Raw genomic sequence first — 16116 nt, 5'->3', positions numbered from 1 at the left:
ATAAATAGAATATTATTTGAATTCCCAGTTTTGGAACTAACATATAAATAGAAGGATGATTAAGCTTGCTGCTATATGTATTAATAATGTTTAAAGGAGGTTAAATACTCATTTATTGGTAATCATTCAATTATTGGCAACAGCAGGTTGGGATTATTCAAACACCTATCTTACATATTATCTATGAAAAAATAGGTAAAGTGAATAAGAGTATTTTATGACTTCAAGTAAACTAAATTTTTCTTTGTAATTCACATCTATTCTACTTCTAAAGTTGTAATAGTCCTAGAGTAGAAATATTAATTTTGTTATTTATAGACTAAGGAAAACAACACTTCATTACTTGAAAGGGGAAATTTTTCTGCTATGGTGTCTTATTTATATACAATATTTTTTTAAATTTGAGTGGAAACAATAATTGGTGAAAAAGTGTTTTAACATTCTAAATTTGAATTGCTCTTTTATGCCCCAAGAAGGACTTCTAGGAAGTAATACGTTACTCAATTAGTTTTACTTCCTGTAAAATTTGAAAATAAAAAGAGATGAAATTCTTTAATAGTGTGCGAACAATCTCACATCTAAACTGACCTTTCTCATAATTATTTAAAATACTAGTATTTTAATACTACATGAGGGAGAGGTCACTAAACTCTGGGCAAATCTACTGAGCAATTTAATTCCAACTGGTTTGTTAGAAAAAGCCAAAGAGCTGAATTGCCTATTGCTGCAAATACATGCAGTATCACTGAGTGGTTAGCTGTAATATGTTAATGGACCAGTTTTATTCCCATAAAGATGGCGCGCTCTCTCTCTCTCGTTTAAGCACTTTATTAATGCTGTTTGCATGAATGAATAAACAATCACTATCATCTCTCCCTGGTAACAACCCTGGGCAGAGATGGGTAGATATCAGGACCACAACGTGTTTGTGAACCTCTTTCCTCGAATCTCCATTGTCCATTGTTTGCCTCCTCCATCCATTAATTTCCTTCCTCCCTGGCCTTCAGCATCCTGTTTACATCACCGTACCCCACCCTGGTCCCCTCGTCTGGCCCCAGTGGTCACTATACAACCAACATTTTCTTCACATGATTTTCACTTCTGATTCTTAAAATGTGAGTAAGAAAGTTATCATGGTTTTAAATTTCTAGGAGCAGTAACCCAGTCTCGAGTCACAGTCCTAATCTCACCTTACCAGGGTAGCTAAAACCAATTTATAGCCTATCTGCCAGGTTCATTTTTTAAATTTCATATCGAATTGTCAAATATATAGACACCCTATCCTTGCTTTTATGTCCTTTTTCTTTAGTGTAGTCCTGGGGATTGAACTCAGGGCTTTCATACTGAGCAACATGCCTAGCACCCCCTCCTTTAAAAAAATCCTTTTTACTTGAGAGAGTCTCATTAGGTCTTCTAGGCTGGGCTCAAACTTGCAATCCTCCTTCCTCAGCCTCCCAGAGTGATGGGGTTTATAGGTGTGTGCTACCATGCCTGGCTTTTATTGCTCCTTATAGTATAACATTGGCTACCTCAGTTTGTTCCCTGCACCTGGTCCCAATGACTCACAATGAAGTCCACAATAGTATGGTGAACTATATGGAGTATAATGTCCAATAATTTGGTGTATCTGCTCATGGGAAAGAGGTACAGTTGAACTAGAAATATGTTAAGCCTTTCATTCCTGAAGGAATGTGTTTATTCTGGCAAGAATTTTCCATTAAGATAGCAAGGTCATTGAGTAACGGCATGTTACACAAAATACACCTATACCAATTCTTGCTTTTAAAATCTGCATAAAGCAAAAATCTCATAGCTTAGTGCTGATGGACTGTCTCAATATTTTCACTTTAATAAGATTCAGAACTCAAACTAGGTTTTATGATAACCTGAAAGTACTGAGTCATGGATTTCTTTTTTTCTTTTTTCACTGGTTGCCCTCCTTTAGGTCACGGGGAACTACTGCAAGAACATATTTTCCATTGAAATATGTATTAGGAATTGAGTGTGAGGAGGAGGTAGTAGACATTCAGAAGACAATTCCCCTCCTTAGTCTCTCTCCCATGTATTATTTTCTCTCAAAATGTAAGTGAACATTCTTCCAGGGCCTAGCAGTTAGCACGCTATACAACTTCTTTCCTTCTTGGTGCCTCCTCTGCTTTGTACTTCAGACAAGCAATGGCAAAAAGTCTGGAACCTTCTTGAAACTGCCCTGGTAAGTGGCCAGTGAACCAATTTCCTCTTTCCCGCTTTCAGGGCTACGTTATTTGATACCATGCTCATTCCAAAATTGGTTTCAAAGCCATAAAGAAACATCTGCTGGATGTAATGAACTGCAGACCAGAAATATTTTACATTTCCAAAGATCCAAGCCAGCACACAGTGCAGAAATAATCAAAAGAACATGGTTCATACCACAGCCAACAACCCATTACCTCGCCTGACCCAATGGCAAGCAATTGTTCAAGTTCTTTCCCCTCTGCTCCTCAAAATCCCATGTGCTGGTCCTCCCATGGCCACCCTTCCAACACTCCCAGACTTCCCACCTCCGACATGTGTAAAGACACAATTGGACAGAGTCTCCTGAAAGAAATCTCCTGAGCTGCTCTACAAAGAACGGCTTCCGGCTTGTTGTCCAAGGCATGGTCTTTCCGATACAGCCACATCGTCTGTCACGGGCATGACCATCTCCAGCAAACACTCACTTCCCACTCCCCTGTGGATTTCTCCTTTTCCATCCTGCTAGCGTGTCCTTCGTGCTATGTTTATTTTTTAAAATTAGGGATCTGTTCTGCTGTATTTTCTCCAGACCTCCGTTAGCTCTGTGATCATTTTTCCAGCTGGTCAGTGAATTTCAAAGGTACTGATATCATTCCAGTTATTGGTGATGCCTGTTATTTGTTTCATCATAAAGAATATGAAAGTGGTCTGCTACACTGTATGCTTCCCTAAGAGATGAGGGGCACTTCTCATGACACTAGGGTCTACTGGAAGACGGGGACCTGATCGATGATTCACCCTGGTAACAATGAGGTCAGCACAGAGATGGAAATGTGTGGAATCAAGGGACCTCTGTACCCAGTGATTCCAGCTCTGCTTAAGTATCCCTACGATCTTTCATAAATCACAACTTCTCTACTCAATTTTCCTGTCTATAAAAATAGGTATATTAACAATAGCCTTGGGGAGTCGGCGATCAGAAGGCCCTTGGTTCAATCCCCAGCAATTTCAAAACCAAACAACAGAAAAGAAACAACACCCTTAATTCCTGTTACCTATGAAGTGGAAAGGTCATGGCAACTGGTATAATGGTGCATTTTTACACCAACTATTCATAACTGCCTCTCACCTGGTTTTATTTGCTCTGATGCTGGGACCTGAACCCAGGGCCTCATGAGTGGCAAGTACACACTCTATGACTAGATACAACCACACCCACAGCTACTGCCCCTCACACACATAGTTTCATAAGGCCACCTCTGCTCTCTTCTAAGGGTCAGTGGGATCATTTCTCCTACAGGACAGCTCTCAGTGTTTTGGTCCTGGAACTCCCTTACACACTTCACCTTTTTTTTTTTGGTACCAGGGATTGAACTCGGGTCTTTGCGCTTTCGAGGCAGGCGGCAAAACCACTGAGCTAAATCCCCAGCCCTACACTTAACCTTTCTAAAAAATTCCCAAAGACCTTTTGGCATGTGTGTATATGTATGTGCATATATATGAGTATATATGTGTGTGTGTGTATATTTGCTGATGTTTCTACATTTGATATTAAAACTGAACACTATTCATTTGATAAGAATAAACATCTTCAATAAATATTTTTTTGGGAAAAAAATCTCCCAATGCCCCCCCAAAAGATAAGTAGCATCTTTTTACATTTTTGAATCAGTCTTTAAAGCCCAGCTTAGTGAAAGGTGTCTGGATTCTCACATCTGCTTCCGCACTGGATCGCCTGCAGTATTACACGTCACGTCCTCTCTGGGACACTGCGCTGAATTCTCACGAGAGAATGACTTCCAGGTAAATAACATCTCAGTGACACTATGAAAACAGTTTTGATCTCCTAGGCCTCTGGAAAGGTTTTGAGGCTCCCAGATGTTCAGGAACCACACTTTGAAACCCAAGGCTTTAAGATTTCTCCAAAGTACCACCTAATGGACCTGAAAAAGCACTTTCCAGTTCCATAGGCAATTCCATTCCAGAGTCCTATGGAAAGAACCAAACATGCTCTGCTGGTGACTCTTCACCTAACTCTGTTCATTTTAGTGTAGTTTTGCAGCCTTTCATAAAAACTGGGACTTACTCCAATGATATAACCACAGTTCAGTTATACTGCAATGACAAGGAATAAATTCACCACTTAGAAAGCCTTGCCTGGCCAGGGTCTTCCATCCTTTGTTCCTAGCTGCCACATATAAAGGGGGAGCAGGTCTCCCCACTTTGGCTCTGCTATGGGAAGATGTGGTTTCCCTTATTACTCCTTTGCTATCTACATCCTCTTCCTGAGACCACCTCAGCGTAGGTTATTCTGTGAGTAGGGTGTGTCTTTCAACGCATTTAACTATCTGCTCCAATTTCTACTTTTTGAACCCTACATTGTTGGGACTGAGAAAACAATAATCCAAAGGATTTTTTAAAATGTTTGCCTGCTAAGCATTTTTGAATGCAAGAAAATTAGGCAGCCTTAGAACCTACCTCTGAAACAAGGACTTTTTAATCTTCTCCTTTTGGCTCCCCTAAATACCAAAGGAAGTCTCTGAAGTTCCCTTATCTGACTGAAGGTACCTTGTCCTACATAAAACCTCTGCCAAAAGTGCAACTATCTTAAACTCTCTCCCCTAAGGCCCTCATCAAATAACCAGGGAAAATGAACACCGGAGAAGACAGACACCAACCTTCCTCACCATGCTCAGGGAGACTTTGCCCCTATTCTTCCAAGGGCAGCTCTTGAGCCAGGAGACTGTCTGCATAGGAGACAGCCTTTATTCCCTTACCTTCCCCTTGCCTTGGGGCCCCTCACAGAGCTGAGAGGATCTGGCTCACGGACCAGGTTCTCCTCCGCAGGGCTACTCCAAAAGCCCACTCACCGCAGGGTGTTAGGGATTTTCTCCTAAAATCACTATTACCCCTCTAAGAACACCTGCAGCCCTGTCACCTGACATGGGCATTTAAGCTTGAACCATCCTTGGGTTTTATGTTTTCACACTCACGTTCGTGTTACACATATTTGTGCATCTTTTCTCCTGTTAATCTATCCACTGTGGGTGTGAGCAGCCCACCTCCAAAGAGGGTGTGGGAATTCCCCAGCCCCTCCAAGACCTACAGTGACACTTCATACCCACCCTGTCTCCTTATTCTGTCCCTTCCAGAGACTTTTTGTGGCATAAAGTCTTTCCTTTTGAAGTCCACTGGTGCTAGTCCCTGGTTTTGTGCTTTATTTTCTCAGAAGACCCTATTATACAGATAGTGCAGTTGAGGCTACAGTGCCACGCCCCTCCACTCCCCTGAACCTGGGCAACGCCCCAGGGCCAATTCCCCAAACTCTGTCCTAAGGCTTACTTCCCAGAGGCAGAGATTAGAAAACAAAGACCTCTGAGCCTGCCCTTGAAATTGCAAAATCCCAAACCAGGAGGCCTGTGCACCATATCCTCCTACATGACCTACCTTAACTTCACTTCTCCTGGGGCTCACTGAGAGTACCTGCACACGGACTGCATCCCCCACCTCCGGTTATAAGGACAGGCACAATAGACGGCTGGCATGACTCAGCACCCTGGAAATCATGCCATCGTTGTTGTTGCTGTTGTTGTTGTTGATTAATTATTATTATTATTTTTGGTACCAGAGATCGAACTCGGGACCTTGCGCTTTCGAGGCAGGCGCCCAGAACCACTGAGCTAAATCCCCGGCCCTTGTCAATCTTGTTGATTGGGAGGCACCTTAGCCCTGACACAACATTTTAAATCCCTAAATTCAAAACTATTAGAGCTCCTGCCTCCTTCCTTTCGCTGACACTATCCCAGGCTCCCCAAGCCTACTGCTGCCTCATTAAACTTTGCTGTCTTTGTTCATGTGGCACCAGAACCTAGGAACCCAGTCAGGACCCCATGGCCCACAGGAATATCATCATGTTTCTCATCCCACCTCTATTTTGCTGCAGGACACAAAGTGACCAGTTTGGGGATATAATAGAGATTAGGGTTTACTTTGTGTTTTGGTTCTTTTCGAAAAAATAAAAAGGAAGGAGTTCTTACTTACCTGGATCAAGACTTATTATCAACCTAAATGACTAAGTATGTGTGAGATAAGATCGTTGTCAGTGTTGGATCTCAGAGACTTAGATTTTTCTGATCATATTCCAGATGACACAAGGATGACTCATGGCTAAATCCTCCCCAAACTCTCTGGGCAAAGGGATGGTAAAACTAAAACCAAGATAGTGTTTCTTCTTCTGAGGTTATTTTATTTTACCAAGCAGATCAAAAGAATAGAATTCTCTTGTTACTTGTTAGATACATCCCTCTTTCTGAGTTTATACTGCATATAGCTGGTTCAAAAAGGATCTTATTGACTTAATTAGAATTATGTGACCATTATATTTATCATGAGACATACTTTAAAATCAAACTACATCTCTTGAAAAGGTAATGTACTTTCTAAAATATTTTCGTTGTCATGTTTGGCCATGGTTTCCAATAGAACCCATTTTAAAAACAATTTTGTTTTGTATAAATTTAAAAAAAAATTTTTAATGTTTTCAAAATTCACTTTGCTTCTTCATCTATGTCTCTATGTTGAAACAGAAAGCAATCTTCTGATGTGTAGAGCTTTCTCTTACCTTGCTGTGGTGATATTACAGAACTAATCACTACCACTGTGCCCTGGAAACACTATTAACTCAGTATAATGGTTCTGTCCATCAGAACATGCTCAATTTGAATGGCTATGAAGAGCCGAAGCCTATGAATGACCCGAGTCATTTTCTTTCCCTTGGCAGTGAACGCCTACTATTGTTTAGCTGAAAGCAGTGATTACTAGATGTTTTTGAGAAGCTGATTAGAAAGCAAAGCTACATCACTGGGCCTCCAAACCTAGGGGCCATCAGGACTCAGGGGAAGGGTTCACTTTCTCCTGTGCCCTAAGGTAGACTATAACTCCCTGCTGTAGGTTAAGGACCCAAGTTTAGCTCCCTATTTAAGGTAAACAAACTTCTTTATGTTGTGTATAAACTCACCCTTTACATGTTGAAGGAAAAAAGCAAAATTGACTCATTTCTTTCAAAAAGCTTTTTCTTTAAAAATAAAAAATCATTTAACAACTTGTTGTAGTGCTTTGTAGTTTTTCAATGTCCGCCCAGGTTTGACACCCAGCAAAACTCCGTGTACACATCACTTAAGTAAAACTGACAAGCAAAGCCCACCAGTAGCAAACTTGAGAGGGGACCTTTGAAAACTTGACTTCATCACTTTTGCTGATAAATATGACAAAGCCAATTCCTATGTGGTTTTTTTGTTGTTTTTCGCTGCTGCTTTCACTCTACTTCCACCTCTGTGAAGGAACAGTAGTGGGGACAGCTTCCACCACGATGTCTGGGAGAAAGGGGGGAGCTCAAGGACAGACAGAAAGGGTATGGGAGAGCCAGGCAGGACAAGCTGCAGTACTCCTCCTTCCTGTGCAGACACGTGGCACATAGACGGGCAGCTGTCACAGGCTGCCAGACGTAGGTCTTTCTTTTCTCTTTTAGAGGACCGGTTCAGGGCAGAAGTGAGCTTTCTTTGCTCCTGAGCTTCCTCACACTTTCTCAGGAACCAGCTTTTCTTCCTCCTCAATTGGAGGTACAACTTGACAACGAGACACAGGGAAATCATGGGTTCTTAAGGTCAAAATCATCTTCCAGGATGAGAAGTAGAGTATCTGTACAAGGACCCTGACATGGTCTCCAGATCCTGAGCCACTGGTCTGAAGTGTGTCAAACAGTGTCTGCATATCTACTTTACTCATCATCTGTCTCCACGATTGCACCACGTGACACCCAGGCCTGCTGCCCTTTCTCTAGGACTCCAGCTTGTTCTAGCCAGCTGTGCAGCCACCTAGAAATCAGACACCTGTAGCCACTCTGCATTCTGAGCATAAGCCACCCAGTTTGATCTATTCTCCAGCTGTCATCACTCAGTTTCACATCTTGGTCTGTTCTCTGCGAGGGTTAGAAGAACTCACTTTTGTAGACTTCCCAAAGCCCTTACCACACCTTACACTGTGATGGTCTGTTCAAGCTTGTGTCTCCACCACCAAACTCTGTGCTCTTTGGGTCAAGAACCCATGTTTGTTGGTCAGTTTTGTTTTGTTTTGTCTTTTATCTTGGTAGCCCTGGGTTTAAGCTGTTACAAATCAGCCAAGGGATCTTTCCCTCCATTTGGAGGGAAATCAAAAAATTATGTTTCCAGAAGGAGATCCCTCCAAAGGAAATCCTCTAATGAGAAAATGGGGACCACAACCTCCCCAGCTCCTACATCATAGGTTTGTTGACTTTCAGCATAGAAAAGGGGTTTTAGGAACTATCAGTGAGAGGCGTCAGAAGACAGATTCATTAGAGTTAGAAAGAAAAGAAACAGAATGGGCTTTAGCTTGAGGAGCTAAACCAGGCACAGCTCTGATGGTTAGATCAGCCCTTTCATAAACAATCAGAACTAGCTTTTATGGCTCTGCTAGGGTGGACTAGAGGCTGGTGACTTTCCCTGAAGTCACGAGTATGGCCTCATGTTTTGAGGTCTCCTCCTAGTATAAGACAGGCTCGGGGGCCATTTTCACCCTTAGAGACACCCTGCCATCAACCCCCCAACACACCCAGTCCTTACAATAAGAGCAGAGGAGTAAAGGGAAAAGCTTATTCCATGCATTGCTAGCAAAGCAAGAGAGAAAAGCAGACGTTTCCATAGCTAGTGGGTAACAGGTCGTGAATTAAGGCCTGAGAAGTTTGTATCTCCTGCCGTGTGAGCATCAGTCCCATCACACAGCAAAGCTCTTGCCATAGGACAAGCTTGTGAACCATTCAATCATTAATTATTGAGTTACCGCTGCTTCTGAAATAACTTTCCTTTAATTTCAGAGATGTTTTCATTTAATTGCATACAGAAACTTGAAAAGCAGCCAGCAAAGAAATCAGAATTGGAGAAAATCTTAACATTCATAAGGTAATTTCTCTGTCTCTGTGACTCTACTCTTTCATGTTTAGTCCAAAAAGTAGGCTTCTCAAAGGGAGCAGACTGCACAAAAAGAATGGCTATCTTCATATCAGACTGCAACTAATATTAAGTCACCAATAACTTTTTGCCTGCAGTTTTTAAACACACATTCCAATGTTATATTCTGGCACCTAATCTCCAAAACGAGTGTGTACTGAATGCCTTACCTTATGCTGAACACCGTATCAGAGATGTCTATTCAACCAAGCTCTTCCAACCTTTTTTGATGAGTAGATGTAAACGACATCTCCACCAGGTGCAGTGTGGAATCTTCTAGTTCTTCACTGACCTGTAGCCTGACAACCCTCCAGCGTGGGCTCCCAGGTCAAGACCTCTGCTTAAGCACCATCCTGACATTCCCCGGACCTTTTGTGGCTGACCATTCCCTCCCCAGTGAGAATTTCACTTCCGCTCTGGCTGCTATGGCCACCGCTACTCACTCATCAACTCTCCCCTACTCAAACAATCATTCCCCTGTATTTAGTCTAGTAACTTGAGGTTATCTCTGTAGTTCCTTGCTATGGTTTCCTTATTTGTGTCACTACAAAATTCATATGTTAAGACCCTAACTCTCAAGGAGACAATATTAGGAGGTTGGTCCATTGGCAAGGGCACGAATGTCCTTATAAAGGGGCCCCAGAGAGCTGCCTTGCCTCTTCTCCCATGTGAGGACACAGTGAGAAGAGGCCATCTGTGACCAAGCAGCCCTCACCAGACAAGCAATCTGCCAGGGTCTTCCTCCTGAACTCCTCAGCCTCCGGAACAGTGTGGCAAAATTTTTCGTTGCTCATAAGCTCCCCAGTCTCTGGCATCTTGTTTGAGTAGAATGGATACACTGCACTGAGACTGCCTTCCTGGAATTCCTCCCTCTCTGGACTCTCGGGTTGTCTTAAACCCCACACTAGTTCATTCTGACAGCCACTCTCGCCTGCACACAGCTTCCTCACGACTGCTGCATGTTTAGTTCTTGCCTCACCACAGTCATCTGGCTCCAAAGGTAGTTATCAACCACTGAAATTCGTGTCGACCTGCTATCCACTTATTCCCAGTACTATTCAAATATCAAATTAAAAAATATAGCTGGGTGTTGTGCACATAAAATCAAGAGTTCGAGGCCAGCCTGGACTACATAGTGAGACCCTGTCTCAAAAACAAAACCGAAAACCAAAATTTCCATTTAACCAGAAGCAACATTACACCTGGTTCCAAAATTGCATGCTGTGTGGGGATATGAAACAGGTTAAGAAATCCAAAAGGAGTCCATGCCTTACCAGTTCACTCCCAGGCCACAGCCAGGACTGCGCTGGTTTTCTACAAAAAGCCCAGGCTAAATCAGTTCTAACTCAAGCACAGCACCTTCAGTTTCTAACCCTCTCACTCTCCTCTGCTTTCCACCCTGCTTAGCGCCTATAAAGAAAGAAGACAGGTTGACTGCTCCCTATCTCCTCCCCACAAAACGCCAGCTGCTGGATCAATCTCTCTGAGCTCCAAAGTCTGCAGTGGTCAAAGCTTCTAAGACTCACGCCTCAGCCAAATCCGGTACCAAATCTGGTACCGACGTTCCTTGCTCACTGAGGAAGAGGGGTAGGAGAACCGCTGTCTCAGAAAGCCATGCACATCGGAAGAGATCAGTCAATAGTTACTGAACAGAATAGAATCTCCAGGGAGCAGACCAGCTGCAGTAAGTACTAAAAGGAGAAGATGAAAGGTGAAGAACATGTCGTGGCCCCCAGGGCACAAGTTGGTATTTGTGCAGTGAGTACCATGGGCATGGAAGCCAGCCTAGCTGATGGCATCAAAAATAAAACTTCCTTTACTATCTTGCCATCAACACACACAAAAAATCTAAGTTTTCAGATACTCTAGGGTAAAGATCCAAGACTTAAAACTTTTACTTTTCTTTCTTTATCTCAGGTGTTTGAAGGCCAACTCTTAAAGGTCCCCACCTCATAAATACTTTATTTGCTGCAGCAGGTTGTATAAAGTGCCTTGCACAGCTTTTATAAGACAAATATTATAAAACTCTGAGCATACATTCATTCATATGCCAACCAGTGTAATACAACAATGTTAATTTCTTAATCCAATGGCTTTACAAATAGAAATTTCACTGAACAATGCCCACATTTATTTATGTACTGGTCTTCTTTCTTTATGGCTATTAATCGGGATTATGGAGTTAAATTTTACTTACAAAATCATTGTAATTATGGCTTAAAAAGAAGTTAATCCACATAATATCTGTGTTTTGAGCGTTTTATCAACATAGGTCCTTGTGCATGTGGAGCATGTACTCTAACACTGAGCTGTTCCCCTAGCCCTTGTATTTCACATTTTAAGTACTGAAAGGGACACGTGAAAGCAAATGGATTTGCAATGATGTTAACACTTCAATATTCTGCTGGAATGACATGTTCAACTTGGGGGCCCCTGCTAGTTACTAATGAGCAAACCACTATGGTATGATCCAGGGATTCTGGCAACATATACTGATTTCCCGTTCATTGCTAGGTGTTCTACATGCTGAGGACCAAAGTGACACCGGTTTCAGCTCTGCTTGCAGCATCCCCATCTGCTGGAGGAGCTGAAGTGAGTAGAACAGAGCAGCAGGCCAGGGCTGGCTTCTACTGCAAGAGCGACCAGTGCTGCAATGCTCACTTCCTGTTAAACACAGGCAAAGACAAAGTGGGTAACATATTTGTAGTACAGTTGGCAGAGGTGAGTCGAGAAATTCCAATCTCTCGCTACACTTTGTTCTAATTTTATAAAGCTTTCTCCAGAGCCAACATTGTCTTTCTGTTGTTTGGTTCAACTTCACTTCCCTCCAACTGAGGCCTATTTCCTCTGACCAGATAAAGATTTAATCAGTGCCCCCTTTATGTTAACCCCTTTGCTGGGATGGTTTTAACTCGGTCCTTTTCTACACCACAGTGAGTATTAGTTAATCCAGTATATTTTTCTCCTATAATTTAAAAAGCAGAATCTCAGAAACACGGCCTCTAGCACACATACGTGTTGAAATCTGCCTGCAGGCAACAACATACACCTTTGTTCTGAATTTTTCCCTTTGTATCTTTTTCAGATTGGCTCTTGCTCCATACAGGGGGTGGGGGGAAGGATCTAAGCTGACATTTATTTTAGAAACATACCTGTTTGGGCTCAAGCAGGAGGTCCTCAGCCCTATAGATAAGAAAGTTAGAAGTCTAATCATAAAGGTTTTTTCTTCCTCACTGAGGAAATGAGCACTGTTATTAATTGCTTTCCATGGTTCTGTTTTTTTTTTCAAAAAGCCTCTGCTGATCATTTGCATTAATATTATGCTAATAAAAGTAAAAGGATGCTAACTAATTCCATCTCTTCAGGACAGGATCAAAGAGAGAGAGAGAGAGAGAGAATGAATTTGCATGTTTTCTTGATTGGAGTGAATGGCATTTAAACACATTGTCACCACTTTTGAAAAAAAATATAATATGTGTTGGGCCAGGCCGGCAGAAGTAATTTCTCCAGCAGAACCATCTAAAATCCAAGTATTTCGAGAGACATTTTGCTTGTGTGAATCTCCAATGACAAGGATGTGCATTCAAACACAGGGCAAGCATCTGCATCACAAATAGATTTCAGTTCCTGTCTGCAGAAGGAATTCATTTACTGTTGAAGGCCATTCACTTCCACTTCTGAGTGCTTATTCCTCAAAAAGCTTCCAAGTATTGTGAGAACAATGATTAAAAGAGGATCTTTCCATCTGCACTGCATCAGGCTACAAGGCAGCCCCCCACCCCGCGGAAACACTTTCTGCATAATTCATTGTGCCATTTTAAACCCTAATCAGTGCACTGCAATAAGTGATGGAGAATGCAGGAGAGAAGATGCATTTATTCGCTACCTCTTCAGCAGTCACTTCATACTCAAGTGGGGCTACTGCTCCACGAAGCAGAATATATATACACACACCTTATCCCCATGGCTTCTTGCTCACACCTCAGTGTCTTTATCTTTCTTAGCCCACACTAATGTCCCAAGGAAGACTATTCCTTATGCTATTATCACAGGGTAATTTGGGAGAGAAGGTTGTACTGGGAGACAAAGGAGCTTGGCCTATTTCCAACTCTACTGTTCATTGTCTCAGCATGATAGATACGTTCACCCTACAAAAGGAACGACAGTATCTCAAGTCACTGCCTAGTCTAAAAATTATACCATAACTAATCTGTTAACACTGACTTTTCACTCAAAAAGCCTTAATTGAGCCTGCCAATTGGCCTCAGCGTTGGATTTTCAGCGGAAAGAGAAGCTAAGGTGGTAGGAAAGGGCCTCGCTGGTCCTCACCCATCTCAACTCCAGCTGCTTTGTTCGGATTTGTTTGTTATTTAGAGATCTCCTCAGAGTGCACTGGAAAAGGAATCCATGATTGCAAAAATTTTAAAAAGCAATGGCCTAGGGCACCTCAAGTTTAAAACACAAAAACTTTTAAAGGGATACAATCCTTACCTTTAAGCACTGAAAAGATGATTAAGCAGATGATTAAGTATTGATAAAGGGAGCAAGGTTAAGGAAGTGGATAGTAAATCCTGTACTAAAATTTCTCACTTTCAATTTGTCATTCCCTAAATCACAATAAAAAATGTCTTGACTGACATATTCATAGGTGATGTCAACATCTGACAAAATGATGATTGAAAAAAATTATCTCAAAGACACAGCTTGAAGGACTGAGTTCACTGGTGGCATCTTCCTAGAAACAAATTTATTTTTAAGTCAACTCCTCTGGACGAAAACAAAGAGTAAACACTTAACACTCTGACAAAGCACAACTGAGAGGTGGTGGGAAACCTGCCAGGGTTGTTTTGAGTGTAACGAATAAATGTTTATTTTATAACAGTGCTAGCTAAAGAAACGGCAAAAAGGAAAGTATTTTAAAATTTTCTAGTTGCCACATTAAGAAAGTAAAATGATACAGGGAAAAATTAATGCTAATATTATACTTTAACTCAGTATATCCAAAATATTATCATTACAACATGTGATCGGTATCAAAAAAAATTAATTTTTTTTTTTGGTGCCGGGGATCAAACTTGGGACCTTGCACTTGCAAGGCAGGCAATGGAGCCACTGAGCTAAATCCCCAGCCCAGGTATCAAAAATTTTAATGAAATCTTACATTGTATTCTAAGTCCGTTAAGTTTTATGAAAAATTTACACTTCCATAACGACTCAGTGTGTTTGGGACAACACACTGCAAGGGCTCAGTGGCTCCCGGTGGCTTGGGGCTACCGTACTGACAGAGTGACAGAATGCATGAGCCAGCACAGCACATAGGTTCTTCCTGTAGAGCCCGATACAGTACTGGGTATATAATGGATAGAACTTCCTCCTACCGCTCACATCTGAGAGTTAATGGTGCTTGTCTACAGAGTATTTGTTTTTTCATTAAGTCAACAAATAATTACTTAAAACCTACTTTCCTCCACACTATGCTAAATAAGAAAATGCAAATACATTTCAGATGGAGCAGACCTAGAATTTCAAAGGTAAGAAAAGACATGCCACTCAGACATAAAATATTCCAAGTGCTAACTGCCAAGGAAGCACAAACCAGGGCTAAATGCTTAGAAATAAGCACCAGGGCCTCTGAATGTTTGCCACCCCATCTCTTATGGCTCTTTCCCTCCCAAAGCACAGAAAGTAGCACTGGCTGGTGGTCCTGTATCTACCTAAAGCCTGGATGCTCTGGAAATCGCCTCACAGTGAAGACTAGAGCTGACAGGACATCCAGGACCCAGATGAACTTGGTCTCACCTATTTGTTCTTCAGGCCCATCTACATCTGTCTTCTCTACAAATCATTTATTCCCCCCATAAAAGGCCTAAGCCCCCCCCTTCCTCTCTCCTATGAAGATAGTATCCAAGCTTCCATACCTCACTCCTCATCACTTCCTGTGATGCCCCTGTACATGGAAATATGCCTGTATGCTGCTTCTCCTGCTGATCGGGATGCTGTCTAGGGATCTCCTTTGTCCCTACATGCGGCAGCGCCAGGCAACAAGGGTGTCAGGTCAAAAGGGCAGAAGCTCAGACTTGCTGAAGGCCAATCTGTGCTTTCACAAGATCCCCACACGACTCTGGTGTACATTCAAGCCAGAGAAGAACTGCTCCAGACATTGGAAAGTTAAGATCAGGAGCTCATGAAACAGGTGCTAGCTGGGAGATAATTTTGGAATCATTAGCATATACATGAGAGGTAAAACTATAGGAGGGAAAAAGACCTTCGTCAGAGAAAACAAATTCAGACAGGATACAGGAACCTGAGCGTGGTGTGGAGGAGGCTGGGTGTGTGGAACTGAAAGAACCATAAAAGTAAACAATGGCTTGCTAAGTACAGTATGTAAAAACTGAACCAAGAAGAGAAGGAAGGTGGGGAGGAGGAGGAAGAGAAAAGGAAATGAAACCTGTAAAATTGAAAGAGCCACATGGCAAGTCCATATGAAAGCTATAAAGAGCTTCTACTTATGACTAAGAGGAACTCATGCTACCACTTCTTAATATTCAGGGTTGCTAGACAACAAAAACAAATTTGATTTGAGTGGAAGCAGAAGTAAAAGGAAACATTAAAAAGTGAGATGCAAAATATCACACCGTAGCCTGCTAATTTGTAAAAAAGATGAATATAAAAATATTCATAGTGGCTGCTTCTTTGATAGGATTATAGGTGACTTGCTTATTCCTTCTACCTTTTCTTTTTCTCCAGTGTTGGAAATGTTTTATCAGTATATATTTTTACTTGACATAAATTAATTGTATATATGTATGGGGTGCATGGTAGCATTTCAATACATCTATGCCACGTGTAAGGATCAGGTGAGGGTGATGGGCATGTC

General features: G+C 41.9%; 1 protein-coding gene across 5 annotated transcripts in view; it reads right to left on the bottom strand.

The window, feature by feature from the left end:
• Arhgap18 (Rho GTPase activating protein 18) overlaps positions 1-16116 on the bottom strand; it is a 173027-nt gene that overhangs the window by 58059 nt on the left and 98852 nt on the right. The window lies entirely within an intron of this gene.

The sequence above is a fragment of the Heterocephalus glaber genome, unplaced genomic scaffold (assembly GCF_053883595.1).
Source record: "Heterocephalus glaber isolate CG9 unplaced genomic scaffold, H.glaber_assembly_v1.0 deba00001550, whole genome shotgun sequence".
NCBI classification, from domain to species: Eukaryota; Metazoa; Chordata; class Mammalia; order Rodentia; family Bathyergidae; genus Heterocephalus; species Heterocephalus glaber.
This window is presented reverse-complemented; position numbering and strand designations above follow the sequence as displayed.